The sequence below is a fragment of the Saccopteryx bilineata genome, chromosome X, assembly GCF_036850765.1.
Source record: "Saccopteryx bilineata isolate mSacBil1 chromosome X, mSacBil1_pri_phased_curated, whole genome shotgun sequence".
NCBI classification, from domain to species: Eukaryota; Metazoa; Chordata; class Mammalia; order Chiroptera; family Emballonuridae; genus Saccopteryx; species Saccopteryx bilineata.
Window position 1 is genome coordinate 122,240,566 of NC_089502.1, and position 15,900 is coordinate 122,256,465.

Below are 15,900 nucleotides of genomic sequence, written 5' to 3' on the forward strand. Positions count from 1 at the left end.
GTCTGGGAAACTTTCTATTTGTCCTTCAATCTTAAATGATAGCATTGCTGGATAAAGTAGTCTTGGTTGTAGGCTCTTGTTCTGCATTACTTTGAATATTTCTTGCCATTCCCTTCTGGCCTCAAGTGTTTCTGTTGAGAATTCAGATGTCATCCTTATGGGGGCTCTTTGATAGCCTTTTCTCTAGCAGCTTTTAATATTTTCTCTTTATCACTTAGCTTTGGTATTTTAATTATGATGTGTCTTGGTGTAGGTTTCTTTGGGTTTCTCTTTAATGGAATTCTCTTTGCTTCTTGAACTTGTGTGACTTTTTCCTACATCAATTTAGAGAAGTTTTCAGCTTTGATTTGATTGCAAAGTCTCTATTTCTTGTTCTTTCTCTTCTTCTTCAGGAACCCCTATGATCAAGATGTTATTTCTCTTCATGTTGTCACAGAGTTCTCTTAGAGTTTCCTCAGACTTTTGAGTCTCTTTTCTTTTTGCTGCTCTGCTTTTGTGCCTTCGTTTATCTTGTCCTCTAACTTGCTGATTCGATCCTCAGCTTCATCCATCCTGCTTTTAATTTCTTCCATTGTATTCTTCATTTCTGATACTGTATTTGTCATTTCTGACTGATACTCTTTTATTATTTCAATGTCTTTTTTTAAACTTGCTATCTCTTTATTTAGTTGTTTGTTATGACCATTTATTGTTTTTCTAAGATCTTTGAGCATCCTAACAATCATTATTTTAAACTCTGCATGCAGTAATTTAGTTATATCTGACTCATTCAAGTTCTTTTCTTGGGATTTCTCTTAATTCATTTGGGTTGCATTTCTCTGTCTTCCTATTTTGTCTGTGTGTAAGAAGTGTGTGGCCACTGGATTCCAATGGGTGTGGCTTCTGTGTTCCCTAGGTGTGGTCTGTCTGCAGGCCTGCCACCCCCTCTGCCACTGCCTTGGGCGTTTGGGCATGGGTGTTGCCCATGCTGGCTGGCTACAGCTGTCACTGTGGTTTCTGTCTCTCCTCCACAGGAGGGGCTGTATTCATGTGCCGAGTCTATAAGCTTCGGCCAGCCTTGGCCTTCACCCTGCCTCCACGGTTGGGGCTGCACTTCACACCTGGGGCCACAAACCCTGTCACTGGGGGCAGATGTGAGCACCTTTGCTCAGCCACGGGTCACTGGCTATTCCTGGGCTTTTGCCCCACCCCCACTGGCGAAGCTGCACTCCTGCATCTGGATGCATGCCCCAGCTCTACAGGCCGGGTGGGGCTGTGTGCCTGTGCTCAGCTGTTCCTGGGCTCTTGCCCTGCCCCCATGGGTGGAGTTGCGCTGGTGTGTTGTGCCACAGCCCCTAACTCTGTGAGCCTAGCGGGGCTGTGTGCCAGTGCTCAGCCATGGGTCTTTGCAGTTTCCAGGCTTTCACCTTTCCCCTGCCAGTGGGATTGCAGGTGGGCCCACAGCAGCCAGACTGCTTTCGTGTGCCCCTTCCATCCCCACTGGGTGAGACTGAGCTCACACTCGGCCTCAGTCGTGGCTGACCCAGCTTCCACCCCCACCAATTGGACCGCGCTTCCACATCTCGCTGCTGTCTGACCTTCGGCGAGCCCTCAGCAGTGTGAGTGGTGGTGCTGCAGCTCAGACCCTAGCACTCAATACTGTATTCCTTAAGGCTCCCTCCTTCTAAGCGACTCTGCTCTGAGTGCTACAGAAGTGCTTGTTTGGCTGGTGTCCTGCTTCCCTTTGCTGGTATTACTGGTGCCAGGGGAAATATTCACTTCAGATTTGGGGAGTGACTCAGCCCAGGGGTTAGGGTGGCTGTTCCTCAAAGTGTTTCTCCGTGTGCCTCCTAGGTTACACTCTCTTCCTGCTACTCCAGTCCTCTCCTCTCTCCCTGTCCCCTGGAGCCCCAGGTTGGTGTTTGTGAGATAGGTTTTCTGTGCAGTCCCTTTAAGAAGAATCCTGGGTCTGAGAAATCTGGCTCTTTCTCACAAACAGTATCCTGACTTGTTTCACAGCTAAATACTGTCCATACGCTTCTTCTAGGCTTTGGGGCTGCAGACTGGGGCTTACTTCCTGGGGTCTAGGACCCTACTCTCTCTGTTAAACTCACTTCCCACCATGCAAGTCTCTGTGGGCTTCCATTCATTCCTGGGAGCTAGGCAGCCCTCTTCACATTTCTGCTTTTTCTTCTAGTCTCAATGTGGTTCTTTGGTGTTACTTGGTTAGAGTCCTCTTAGTTTAGTCCAAAGTTGTTTTTTCCCAATGATGGTTCTTAAAATTAAGTTATAATCCACTTTGGTTCTGCGAGGTGGAAGTTGGTACATCCACCTACCCCATCACCATCTTGCTGCCTGTCTCTCTGACATTTATATTGAGAATCTGTAAAGCCTTCTGAAGGGAAAACTCATAAGCCTCCAGCAATTCATCAATTACAATGTAAAGTTCTCTTACCATTCTGCCTCTAGCTGTAGGCTTCTGCTCCTGAGCTTCTGCTCTTAGTAAGCTGTGATATTTTTGTATGTGGCTGTCTGTCTCTTTATTTTTTTATTCTTTATTTTTATTTTTTACAGAGACAGAGAGAGAGTCAGAGAGAGGGATAGATAGGGACATACAGACAGGAACAGAGAGAGACGAGAAGCATCAATCATTAGTCTTTTGTTGTGACACCTTAGTTGTTCATTGATTGCTTTCTCATATGTGCCTTGACCATGGGCCTTCAGCAGACTGAGTAACCCCTTGCTTGAGCCAGCAACCTTGGGTCCAAGCTGGTGAGCTTTGCTCAAACCAGATGAGCCTGCGCTCAAGCTGGTGACCTCATGGTCCCAAACCTGGGTCCTCCACATCCGAGTACGATGCTCCATCCACTGCACCACCACCTGGTCAGGCCTGTCTCTTTAGTTTTGAGGGCAGGAGTGTGCCATATGATTTAAAGTCTTTGATAAATCTGAATGAATTGTTGACTTTAGTTTGAGAACAGCTCTTTTCTTGTTGTGAGGACAGAAGTGAGTTCTTCCAGCTCTTTACATGTGAGACCTGAAACTGGAAGTCAGAACCATTTCTTGTTAAAGAGCATACTCTCTATTGTAACTTAAGTAGATTTCAGATATAAACATTTTTCCTACTTAGCCAAAACTTTCCAATATTTTTATTCTTACTGAATTTTCTAATGCACTGTTGCTTAACTTTAGGCTTGCTACTGTTGAGTTCCAGTTTGTGACACATCTCAGCTTTTTTTTTTTAATTAGCAAAGAAAATAAGTGTTTATTTTTAGGAAGTGGCTCATTTCTGGAGTCATAGGTGAACTAATGCTCAAAGACCTGACTCCCTGATATATCTTCCAAGGGATGGGTTTATAGGTGAAATATTATTTATGATGACTAAGGGAATTAGGATCATGGTCACGATTGTGGTCAGGGACAGGGAAGGGGGACATTGGTCATTGCATCTGGTTCTCATGTCAGTCATGGTTTCACTTTGTCTGGTTTTGTTGCATTTTGGGGTCTGGAGCTGAAACACAACTGAGGCCTAGATGTTATTTGTAGTTTGATCAAGACTCTGTCTCTTCTGTGAACAGACCCAAGTCTTTGTTCCTAAGATTATTTTATCTGACCAGAACCTCATTGTCCTGAGGGCTTAATGATTAAGGGAGTGGACATGCAAGGGAGGAGGAAGCAGATGAGTCAGGGTGCCGGGTAAGGCCAGTTTGAATCAAAGGGAAAGAAAGGAGAAAAGTTCGTATTAAAGAAATGAAGTTTCTATGCCATTACACATCCAAGGTAGAGCTTGTCTTCATTAAAACAACTGCAGTTATAGAGTTTGCACTTCTAACCCATTAGACCAGCCAGTAGATGCTTTGTGGACACCTTCCAAGTTTACAAATAGGTTACTGCTCCAACTCCAGAACACTAGGACCATACTTTATTGTTGCCACCTCTCACATTCAGTATTTTATTGTTTCACATTGAACTTAACTTCTTACAGAACATTAACAGCAGTAACCAGTTGAATGTTCTCAAAATGTTTTATGTTTGTGGAGCTGAATGTGGCACAAGGGCTAATGGGAATTTTATTGTTTCAGGAGTGCAGGTTCTTTCATCAGTTATCTTCTGTGTTCTAATCTGTCATGTGAAAAATGAGCACGTTTACCTCTACTTACCTTTTATGTGTTGTTGACATGTAATTTTAAAATAATTGGATAAAATGCTTGTCAGGGAGGAAAATATTTCCTTCACTGTTTTTCTGGCTGGTGTAAAAATCAAATCGACATGAGACAGGTTAGCAGGAGTAAACCAAATCAAAGTTTAATAACATATACACCTCCTACATACATGTGAGAGACCCAGGAAAACTGAGTCCACTCCCCCAAATAGTAGAAACCACCACCTAAAATAACACCTTCAGCTAAAGACAAAAGAAGATGTTGGGGGTGGAGAGTCAGTTATGGAGATTATGAGGAAAAGCTCAGTTAACAAGGGTAAGGTTGTTATGTAGACTTAAACCCAAGCCTTCTCCAGTGATAGTGAAGGCATGCTTTAGTGAGAGAGATACCCTTACAGGTACAGAGATACATATCAGCTTTTGAAGAATACATTTTGAGTTTCATGCCATATTGAATTATTTTGAAAATCTCCCAACCCTCCAAGGAATTGGCAGCATCAGCTACCACTGGCATTAGGGCCTCTGAGTTCCCATTTAGCTTTTAAGTTCCTTTGGTATTAATCATGATCAAACAACCAAGATTTAATGAAGTCCTGAAAGTCCTTGTTTCCCTTTGAAATTGCAATGTGCTGATGTAAGCCTAGAATGGAAAATCATTTTCTAGCCCGGTTTTCTCTATCTTATTGTGTTTTGCCACATGGCAAGAGGTCCTTGCTATGGACTGCATTGTATCCCCCCCCCCAAATTCATATGTTGTGGCCCTATCCCCCATCTGAATTTATTGGAGATCATGCCTTTAAGTAGCTGACTAAAATCAAATGAGATTGTAAGGGTGCAGTTCTAATTTGATAAAATGAGTATCCTTATAAAAGAGAAAGAAACATCAGATCTCTCTCTATCTCACCCTCTGTCTCTGTCTCTCTCTCTCTTTCTGCCATGTGAAGACTCAGTGAGAAGGCAACCATCTACAAGCAAGGAAGAAAGTTCTCATCAGAAACTAAACCTTGCCAGGACCTCTAAAACTGTGAGAAAATAAATTTCTGTTGTTTAGCTCACCTAGTCTATGGTATTTTGTTATGGCAGCGCTCATGGACTAAGACAGTTTTTGTTGACTAGTGTGACTGGGTTTATTGACAAGTTTGAGCTTGGTAGACTCTACAGGTAAGGTGGCTGTAGTGTTTCCAATTAATGTCTTCTCTCTCTTGACTATTTCATCTCTCTTTCCAGTACAGAAATATGATCTTATGAAGATTCCAAAGCTTTGTGGCTACTTTTGGTTATTAATCTCTGTAATCTATTCCACCATTCTTTTAACATTATTTCTGTAAATGATAACTTGTAAATTCACATGTAGCTACTGATAAAAAACCTTTTTGCTTAAGGGATTATAGGAGCTAACTTTAGAGGTAGTAGACTCCAGCTTTCCGGCATTTTGGCTCCAAGAGATTTGCTCACTTTTGAGAAAAACCAGACCATCGCTTGACCAGCTCCTAGATGGTTATTGTATCAGAATGTGGTGACCTGCATATAGCACCCTCAACAAGAGCCCATAACGCTTCCAGTATTCTTTGTTCTGCCTTCCCCTTCCATGCTCATAAAAAGCCTTGTCTTCACTGAGATGTCAAAATGGTCTTTGTGACTAGAGTCCCCTATCTTTTTAGGCTGCCAGCTCTTGAATAAACCTGCTTTCCTTCCATCAGACCCTGTCTCTTGAGTACTGGCTTGCAAGCAGCAGGCAGCCAAACCTGGGTTCAACATCAACTTTGGTTAAAATTAAAGCATTAATTTCACAGATTTTTTGGGGTTTTTTTGTTTCTTTTGAGAGGCAAGGAGAGATAGAGAAAGGAACATTTGAGCTGCTCTTGTGTGTACCCTGACCAGGGAACAGAACCAGCAACCTCTGCTCTCTGCAACGACTCTAACCAACCGATCTATCTGGCCAGGGCTTCAGAATTGTTTAAATTGTTTCCTTTCCTCATCTTCAGGTCATCCTTGAGTGACAGTCTTGACTATTTGGTTTGAGCTGGGAGGTATGGGCAAGGTCTGGCTCTCAGACACCTTTTTGTCCTCTCACTTTAAAACTTACCCTCTCTGTGGCTATTCCTGCTTCTCTGACTAATATTGACAGGCTGAAGACACCCTCTGTGGCAGTGCCCAAATACTGACCTGCTCATTGGACACACCTGTAGGTTCTTCATGGTCTCCAATAAGCCTGTCTATTAAGCTGTTTCCTGACAGAGGAGACCCCATGTAGCAGAACATCCTATAGCCTCACCTGAGGTGCCTCACCTGGTATCCAGCTTCCTTTATTTGGTTATTAGCAAAGTGGCTCTAGACAGGAAATCTTGGCAGTGACTATTGTAAGCTCACGCATTTTCCCCCCACATCAAAAGGAAGGAATTCAGACTGCGCTACTGCTTCTTTTTCTTTCCTGTTATCCATGTGTGTTTAATCTTAATCTTCCTGCTCAGATAAGCACACAGGTGAAATCTTAAGTGGTATTTAAGATTTTTGATTTATGCCAAAGAAAGAAATCTTAAGAAATAAAGAAGACTTCTTAAAACAAGGACTAATGGCCTTGTAAACTCATTTTTATAAATATTATCTCATCCTCTAATTCTTGAATTGCTATTTAATTTCCAAAGGATGAATCTTTTATTTCATTCACTCAGGAAACACCTTATTGGGCACCCAATATATATACAATGCACGTAAATAAAAATATCGAGAATTGTTCCAGTCCTCAGCATATTTAAGGAAAGCTAAAAATAGTTACATAAATATTTTAATATCAAGGTAAAAGATAATAGGTGACAGAAAAAAATTTATGATAATTCAAATAAAAAATCATTATTTTCACTTAGCTAGGAAAAACTTCATAGATAATAGAACATTTGAACTGGGTAAGATGTGTATGTTTAGAGAAAGAAAAAATATTATAGATTATGAAACCAAAACATATGAACAAAAACATAGAAATGAAAAAATACTAGAAATTTTTGGGGAAAGATATATTTTTAGGGTTATTCCTTGTTTATATTGTTCTTAATTGATCAACTATTCACTATATATATGTCTAACTACTGTGAGAAATAAAATGTGTCATGACACATAATCTCACCCTACAAAGAGTTTAAATTGTATCTTTTCCTTTTTCCCTGATTTGTTTTGTTGTTGCCCAGATAGCAAAATAATTGACATCGATGAGTTTAATTTGGTTATACTTTATTATTCAACCCTACCCACTGATATTGTTCTCCCCAGTCTTGTCATTAAGTAAATGTACAAATACACTGCTCACAAATATTAGAAGATCAGGGAACGTGCAGATACTCCAATACTTTCATCCTTTTGTATAGTGCATTTTCACCGGTGAAATAAAAGTTGGTTTTGCATCTCATTTGCATAACCATACAACTTTCTTTGACTTGTCGTTTGCGTCTCTGCTGTTCTTGTTTAATAAAATAAATCAAATGCTTTTTTTTATCACTTCATATTCATTTTGAAATATCCCCTAATTTGTGTGAGCAGTATAACTTCTGACATAATGTTGTCTTGAGTTGGTATTTTTGGAACAGACCTTCCAAAAAGTTTTATTTTGGCTCTTTTATCATTGAGAGCTGAAAATGACTTTTTGAATTACTAACTGGAATACCTTTCTCCGTGATTTCCATCAATTTTCAGTGACTACTTTTATCAAGTATATATGTATGCCTTATACAGATTTTCAAAATGAACTGCCAATCAAACTGCTATTCTCATTACAAAAATGAAAATAAACTAGGTCTAAGAAACTAAGTAAATCAAAGTCCCATTTATTACATGGAATTTAATTTTAGCAAGATCTCTTACACCATCAAAACATCAGCCATTCCAGTTAATTGGTTTAACCTTTTCTGTTGATTACTGTGGGCAAGGCACATTTAAAAGAAGGTAAGACAGAAAAGCTTTTTAGAACAGTCCATTTCTCAGCAGAAGGTAACAACGTCTTTTTTTATCATGCTACCTGTAGATGTCACTATACCCTTATAATTCTTCTCAGTGACCCCCCCCCCCCCCATCAGAGGTAAAGGAATGTATATTTGAAGTGATGTTGAATTTCTGTTTTCTAAACAGAGAATTGAAAGGTGAGATTTTTTAGACTATAAAATTGCAAATCAGACTGTAATACACATACACACATCTCTAAAAGAGTGGTTTCAAAGGTAGATAATAATTTTTGCCACCTTTGTTTCATTAGTCAATAGATACTCTTTCAGGTTAGAAACACAATTCAACTAAAAATGTGGCTATTATGTCTCTTTTTTCTTTCTTTATAAATGATTTATAAAATCTTGGCCTGAAAATAAACAAAATCATGTTTCAACAACAGTTTTCTCATAAAATCTTAAAGGAATTGAAGAAAATAGATTTCTTGTTTTAAAAAAAGAATGTGAATATAGTGCTTTCATGGATTAAGTAATAACAGAAGAAATATAAAAAATATATACCTGATTTTAAGGATATCTTTTTGCTTTGGCAACCTTTTGCCTGAGAACTGGAATTGACAAAGCTCAAAAATAAGGCATGATGATTTGTTGCCTTCTCTTCACTCAATGGTGTAACATAGCAGTTAATACATAGTGGAATGCTGTATAAAACATTCATAATAGCAGTATATAAATTTCAGGGTAGCCAAGAGCTCAATTATAATACCTGGATGTTGAAATAAGAGAAAATAAATGGGCATGGGTGCTAAGGTTTGAACAATTTTATTTCTTGTACTGGGCCCAGTATTTTGTTTTCTGGGCATTCATTTCCCTTTCATTAATTTGGATGTAGGAATCATTTTATCACAGTTTTCATCATACCAAAGTGTCCCCGGTGGGAAGAGAAGAATACTCAGGAGTGATGTAGGTGTCTTCTAAGGCCAAAAAGGTCATTGTTAGCTGAACTGCAAAAGACAGACCTCCACCAGCAAGGGTAACACAGCAAGAGCTGAAGCAGTAATTGATCACAGCTTTTCAAGGACAAAGAGAGTTGGAGAAAGGAGCTGCAGTTACTTAAAATCAGCTTGTCAGGTAAGAAAGTGCATGACCCAGTTATCTTCTGGTTGATTCTCATTGCCAAAGGGCAGGGCTCGAAAAACTCCACTGAATTAATAGGAGGATTACTTACAAAGTTACATCCTTCTATACCCGTGATGGCGAACCTTTTTATAAAAACCGCTCACTTTTGCAGTGCTGGTCAACTTGGTCCCTCCCGCCCACTATTATGCTTTCCAGCTGTCATGGTGGGTGGTAGCAGAGCACCCAAACGGTGCCACGACTGGCCCACCATGAAAGCTGGAACTCCCATTAGTAGGAGGGAGGGACCAAGTTGACCAACACTGCAAAAATGGGCAGTTTTTATAAAAAGGTTCGCCATCACGGTTCTACACATATGCCCAGAAGAGAAGAAAATCAAATAAGTCATAGAGTTGGAAGCACCATAAGTGAAGAAGTAAGAAAATAAACATAAAATGAAGTAAGGTGCATAGAATGGAAAAGTCTGAAATAAACCCTATACAGACAGTTATGACTTTGGGCAGAAGTCAATAATATCAATGTATAACTGAGGCATAGTTGAAGCCATAGATAACCACTACCAGTACTATTGAGGCCTGGCATTGAAGCTCTGTAAATATGCTTCACACTCATTGTTAACAATTTCTTAGAGGGCTAAAACAGAGTCTCATTCTTCTTGTTCTGCCTATAGCATGTAACAAACATCTGGAAGTGAGTGGATTTTCAAGAAAGGTTTGTTTATTAAATAAACTAAGGAAAACAAAAGACAAAGAATGAGAAAATAGAATGTGGATAGTTCTTGGATGTTGTCAATTAAAAAGAATAGAATGTCAAAGGTAGTTAGAATATCTTTATTTAGAGATAGTGAAAAATTGGTGCTAATGTGAGACACTTGGACTATAGAAAGGAAATTCAAGGTGTAAGCAAGAAATTCATTTGCATTGAGGACAGATAGAGATAGCTCATATTTGATGGAGGAACTACAATAAACTGGGCTTAAATCTGAGTGGTTGGAAACAAGTTAGGTAAGAGACTGGACAGGTAGTTTTGGGATTCCTTGGTGGAAAGAACACATTTAAATCTTCAGAAAGGATAAACCTCTTGAAGTAATATAACATATTACATATATAAAGAAGGTCAAGACCTAAAGATTTTGGGATTCCTGGAGTCAACAGGAGAGGAAAAGATAAGTCAGAGCCAACTAAAGAGAAGAGTGTTGTATTAACTGATAAAAGACAACTATACAAAAAGGCAACTATGCTATAAGAATGCACAACATATAATAAAGAAATTTAGATGAATAAATAAAAAACTAACAATCAACAAACCAATTTACTATTTTCTTCCAAGAGGTCTTTAAATGCCTATGAAAGCTGCCTTACTATGAATACTCTTATGAGTTAGATTGACATTTCCACCAAGAAGGAGTTTCAGGCACGAGTGACATAAGTGATGAGGAAATGGAAAACTTATATATACTCAGAGTGTGTAAAACAAAGATCTCTTAGCAAATTTTGTATGGTCAAGGTATATGGAATCTTTATTTTTTTTCTCCGTGGTCCTTTGCCTTTTCCATTGAGACTGAACTAGAGTTGAAGTTAGACTAATTTCATATGTAAATAGCAAAGAGAAGCAAGGGAGCTATAACATTAACACATTTATCCATGATTTTTATATTAAGATAAAACAAACATTTATTTAGTTTAAATGTTTTTATACTTTGTTTTCCTTAGGGGGAATATGAGTTATTTCTAGTGTTTTAAAAGCTCTATTCCTGGCCCTGCCAGTTTGCTCAGTGGATAAAGCATCAGCCTGGTGTGTGGACATACTGGGTTTGATCCCTGGTCAGAGCATATAAGAGAAGTGACCACCTGCTTCTTTTCCCCTCCCTTTCCCCCTTCTCTCTCTTTCCCATCTGCATCCAGTGGCTCAATTGGTCTGAGTGTCAGTCCTGGGCGCTGAGGATAGCTCAGTTGGTCCTAGTGTTGGCCTCAGGTGCTGAGGATAGCTCAATTGATTCGAGCATCAACCCCACATGGGGGTCACTGGGTGGATCCTGGCTGGGGTGCATGCGGGAGCCTGTCTCTCTATCTCCCCTCCTTTCACTTAAAAAAGAGGAAAAAAAAACTCAAGTTCCTCCAAGGGAAAATGTATATTCACTATGAAATTTACATGAAGTCACAGAAGACCTACAAATCATTTCCAAAAATCCCAGTGTAAGAAACCCTAATTTAAAAGCAAACAGCCTGGAATTGACTTGACTCTGAGTTAGAATTGGATGGTAAGAATCAAGAGTCCTGTATCCTAGTTCCATGGCTCCCAGTCCAGCTGTGTTATTTTAGAAAGATAGTACGACCTTTTCAGAGGATCATTTCTTTTGTACAAACTGAGGTCCTTAGCCTAAATCATCTCTTAGGTCCTTTTTAGTAAGCCATGTTACATGCTATATTTCTACTGAAAAAAGCTAATAAAGAATATTGTCGCTGAATTAATACTTCTCTATTTGTATGGTTATATTTCTCACAAAAAGTACCAGATCATTTCACAGGTTATAAGGTGCACATTTCAATTTATGCTTACCAGATATTTAGAAAACAGATGCTAATTGCATTTTAAACCCTCACATGAATACCAGTTGCTCCTAAAAAACTTAGTCTCGGTCCAACTTTTGGATTTTTCCTTATTTTTCTACTAAGTCTGAACTCTCTTTTATAGAAGATACCCTAGCATCTTGGAATACCCTCACAGTAAGTCACTTTCACCAGGGGGGATGGCCAAATTTAACTTCTTAGGAAAGTTAGACCATTTTTTCTTTTGAACATTTTGAAATTCTTTTGCAAGACAAGGATTGAAAGAAGTCAAACAGCCTTGTTCACAGATAGCAAGATCTTAGTAATAAGAAGAATGGCAGGGTCATATGAAGGTACGCAAGACTACAGCGAAAGAGAGAAGGGGATGAAGGACTCAGAAGTAAAAGAAGAATGAGGAGAGGACGAACTAGCTAAATTTCTGCTCCATTTGATATTGTACCAAATGAGTATATCAAGAGTGGCTACTTAAGAATGAACACCAGGTAGATTTGTCTCCACTTGAGAGTCTGAACTTTCCGACTTTTAGAATTCACTTCCTGGTTATTTTAGAGAAAAAGAAAAGAAGTCTTATCTGGTTGTTCTCAACTTAAATTCTCCCTTTGGAATTGTTGACCAGAAGTTTCTGTATTCCAAAGTCACACTTTTCTAGAACCTTATAAAGAAGTTTTGGGAGCAAATATAGCTTATGGAACTTACCAGGACAAGATGATTATCTGTGCAGCTAATTTCTAAATGGTAGTACTTAAGTTATGAGGTTCAATTCTCACATGCAGACAGAAATTTTAGACTATGTTACAAAAAGTATTTGAATACCTGAAAGTCAGTAGCAGAACACTTTTATTCCTAAATACTCTTTAGAATGTCAATTAAGAATCACATAACAATGAATTCAAAAATATTAAGCATGAAGTAAAACTGCATTAAAAAACCAGGAAAATTGCACCCTCACACTGCTGCTTGATTTTAAAACTTGCTATAATTGCAAAAGGTTGAAGTAGCAGTCATCCAATGACGCTGCAGGGAGAGCAGATACTAACCTTTTAGATTATTTTAAAAAAGCAAACATTACCAGAATTGGATTCAACAAATGTTTAAAAGCCCATGATTTTGACATAGGAAATACTCAGTTTTTTTCCTAGTGCATCTCACACGTTGCTCTGGAAGATGAAACTATTTTCTGTTCTTAAAGAACTTTAACATGGTGGATGTAGACAGGTATGTCAACTTTGCAAGGTCTGGCATTTACGACAAGAAAACAAAATCAGGGCCAGCTCTTGACATTAGTTAATCCTCTTAACCTCACTTTGTGTGTTAGAATTTTGGCTGAACAATATGTGATCCATAGCAGTTTAAATATAAATTTATATATAAAGTTACATTGAGATCTCCAAGTATGATTGCGTTTTTGTCTGCTTCTATTTTTAAACCAGTTAGTAGATGTCATATATTTTGGTACTCCCTGATTGGGTGCATATATATCATAATAAGAAGTATTAGGCCCTGGCCGGTTGGCTCAGCGGTAGAGCGTCGGCCTGGCGTGCGGGGGACCCAGATTCGATTCCCGGCCAGGGCACATAGGAGAAGCGCCCATTTGCTTCTCCACCCCCCCCCTTCCTCTCTGTCTCTCTCTTCCCCTCCCGCAGACAAGGCTCCATTGGAGCAAAGATAGCCCGGGCGCTGGGGATGTCTCCTTGGCCTCTGCCTCAGGCGCTAGAGTGGCTCTGGTCGCGGCAGAGCGACACCCCGGAGGGGCAGAGCATTGCCCCCTGGTGGGCAGAGCGTCACCCCTGGTGGGCGTGCCAGGTGGATCCCCGTCAGGCGCATGCGGGAGTCTGTCTGATTGTCTCTCCCCGTTTCCAGCTTCAGAAAAATACAAAAAAAAAAAAAAAAAAAAAGAAGTATTATGTCTTCCTGATACAATGTTCCCTTTGTCATTATAAAATGACCATCTTTGTCTCTTGTTACCTTTGTTGTCTTGTAGTCAGCACTGTCAGATATTAGTGTGGCTACACCTGCGTTCCTTTGCGTATTATTTGCTTAGAGAACTGTTTTCTAACCTTTCACTTTGAGTCTACTTTTGTCCTTGCAGCTTAGACGTGTCCCTTGAAAGCAGCATATGGTTGGGTTTTGTTTTTTGATCCAGTCTGCTACTCTGTGCCTGTTTATTGGTGAGTTCAGTCTATTTTCATTTAGAGTAATTATTGATGCTTGAGGCTTTCCTATAGCATTTTATGTTTTGTTTTCTGGTAGCACTTTGTCTCCTTTGGTTCTTTTGTGTTTCTGTAACTTGTTTATGTTTGGTGGTATTCCATACTTCTTTCCTGTTTCCTCTTTTTATAAGCTATGTGTTTTAGTGTAGGTTTTTTTTGTGGGTGGTTACCATTAGTTTATTAAGAAAAAGATTTTCATATACACAAGAGTCCTTTGTCTTATGAGTGCTTCTGCACTCCATCCTCCTTTGCTACTACAGATCTTTGTCCTCTCCCCTTTTATGTTTTTGTTTGTTTGTATTTTTCGGAAGTGAGAAGCAGGAAGGCAGAGAGACAGAATCCCACATGTGCCTGACCGGAATCCACCTGGCATGTCCACTAGGGAGCGATGATCTGCCCATCTGGCATGTTGTTCCATTGCAACCAGAGCCATTCTAGTGCCTGAGGTGGAGGCTATGGAGCCATTCTCAGCACCTGGGCCAACTTTGCTCCAATGGAGCCTTGGCTGCGGGAGGGGAAGAGAGAGACTGAGAGAAAGGAGAGGGGAAGGGTAAAGAAGCAGATGGGCACATCTCCTGTGTGCCCTGGCCAGGAATCAAACCCGGAACATCCACACATCAGGCCGATGCTCTACCACTGAGCAAACTGGCCAGGGCCTCTCCCCTTTTATGTTATTGTTGTCACAAGTTATCCTTGTTTTTGTTATTACCTTGTTGGAGTTTTACTTGTAGTTTTGTGTATTTTTGTTCTTTTTTTCCTGTAGAATAACCCCTTTAAGCATTTTCTGCTGTAGGAGTTTTCTGGTAATAAATTCTCCCAACTTCTATATGTCTGGAAAAGTTTTTATTTCTCTTTTCTATGTAAAAGATAACTTTGATAAATATACTATTTTTGGCTGATAATTTCTCTCTTTCAGTACTTTGAATGTTTGGGTCGACTCTCTTCTGGTTTATAGAGTTTCTGCTGAGAAGTCTGATGATAACCTAATGGGTCTTTCTTTATATGTTATGTTATTTACTCTAGCTGACTTGAGATTCTTTCTTTGTCATTGATTTTTGACAATTTTATTATGATATGCCTTGGAGAAGGTCTGTTTGGGTTTAGGTAACTCAGCATTCTGTTTGCTTCTTGTATTTGAGGATCTAATTCTTTCTATACGCCTGGGAAGTTCATAGTCAGTTTATTATCATGTGAAAAAAAAACTTTTCCCCTCTTATTTCAGGCTTTTCAAAATTATTCAGATTGTAGTTAGCCTATAGTTTTATGCTTTTCCTATTTTGATGTTTGTGAATATTATCCAATTTACTAATAAAAATGTATCAAACCTGTAAAAAAGAAAGGCAACAGAATCAAAACTAATCCAAATGAGTATGGCTATTCATGTAGAAGCCAATAACATTATTAAAAAGAACAGACACCTGACTTTCTAATCATTATGGAAAAACTTCTATACTTATAATATTGCAAAGGACTATAAATGTAAGAATTTTTCTTAATGTGGGAAATGGCCATGCAAAAGAGTGAAATTACTTTAAACAATTCCATCTGCATCAAGTGGAAAGTCAAACAGTTACTTTAGTTACTTGTTTTTCAGTAATGCACTTTGCTTTTGCAATGTAGAAATTTGGTGCACTGAATTTTGAAATCTCCTATATTCTTTCTCCACATGACTTCTGCTCTGAAGAAAATGTGTCATAAGGGGCTCACAGCTAGAGTTACTATCAAAATATAGGCCAGCAAAGAAATATTCATGCTCCTACAAAATGTTGCAATTATGGAATACAGTTGCAATTTCTGGCCAAATGTTGAATCTTACAACAATCGGTTTGAAATGTTTTCCCCAATTTTATTTTATATCACACTTATTTTGTAGTTTTGTAGCATCCCTAACAGAGGTTCCAAAATTTTCTTGG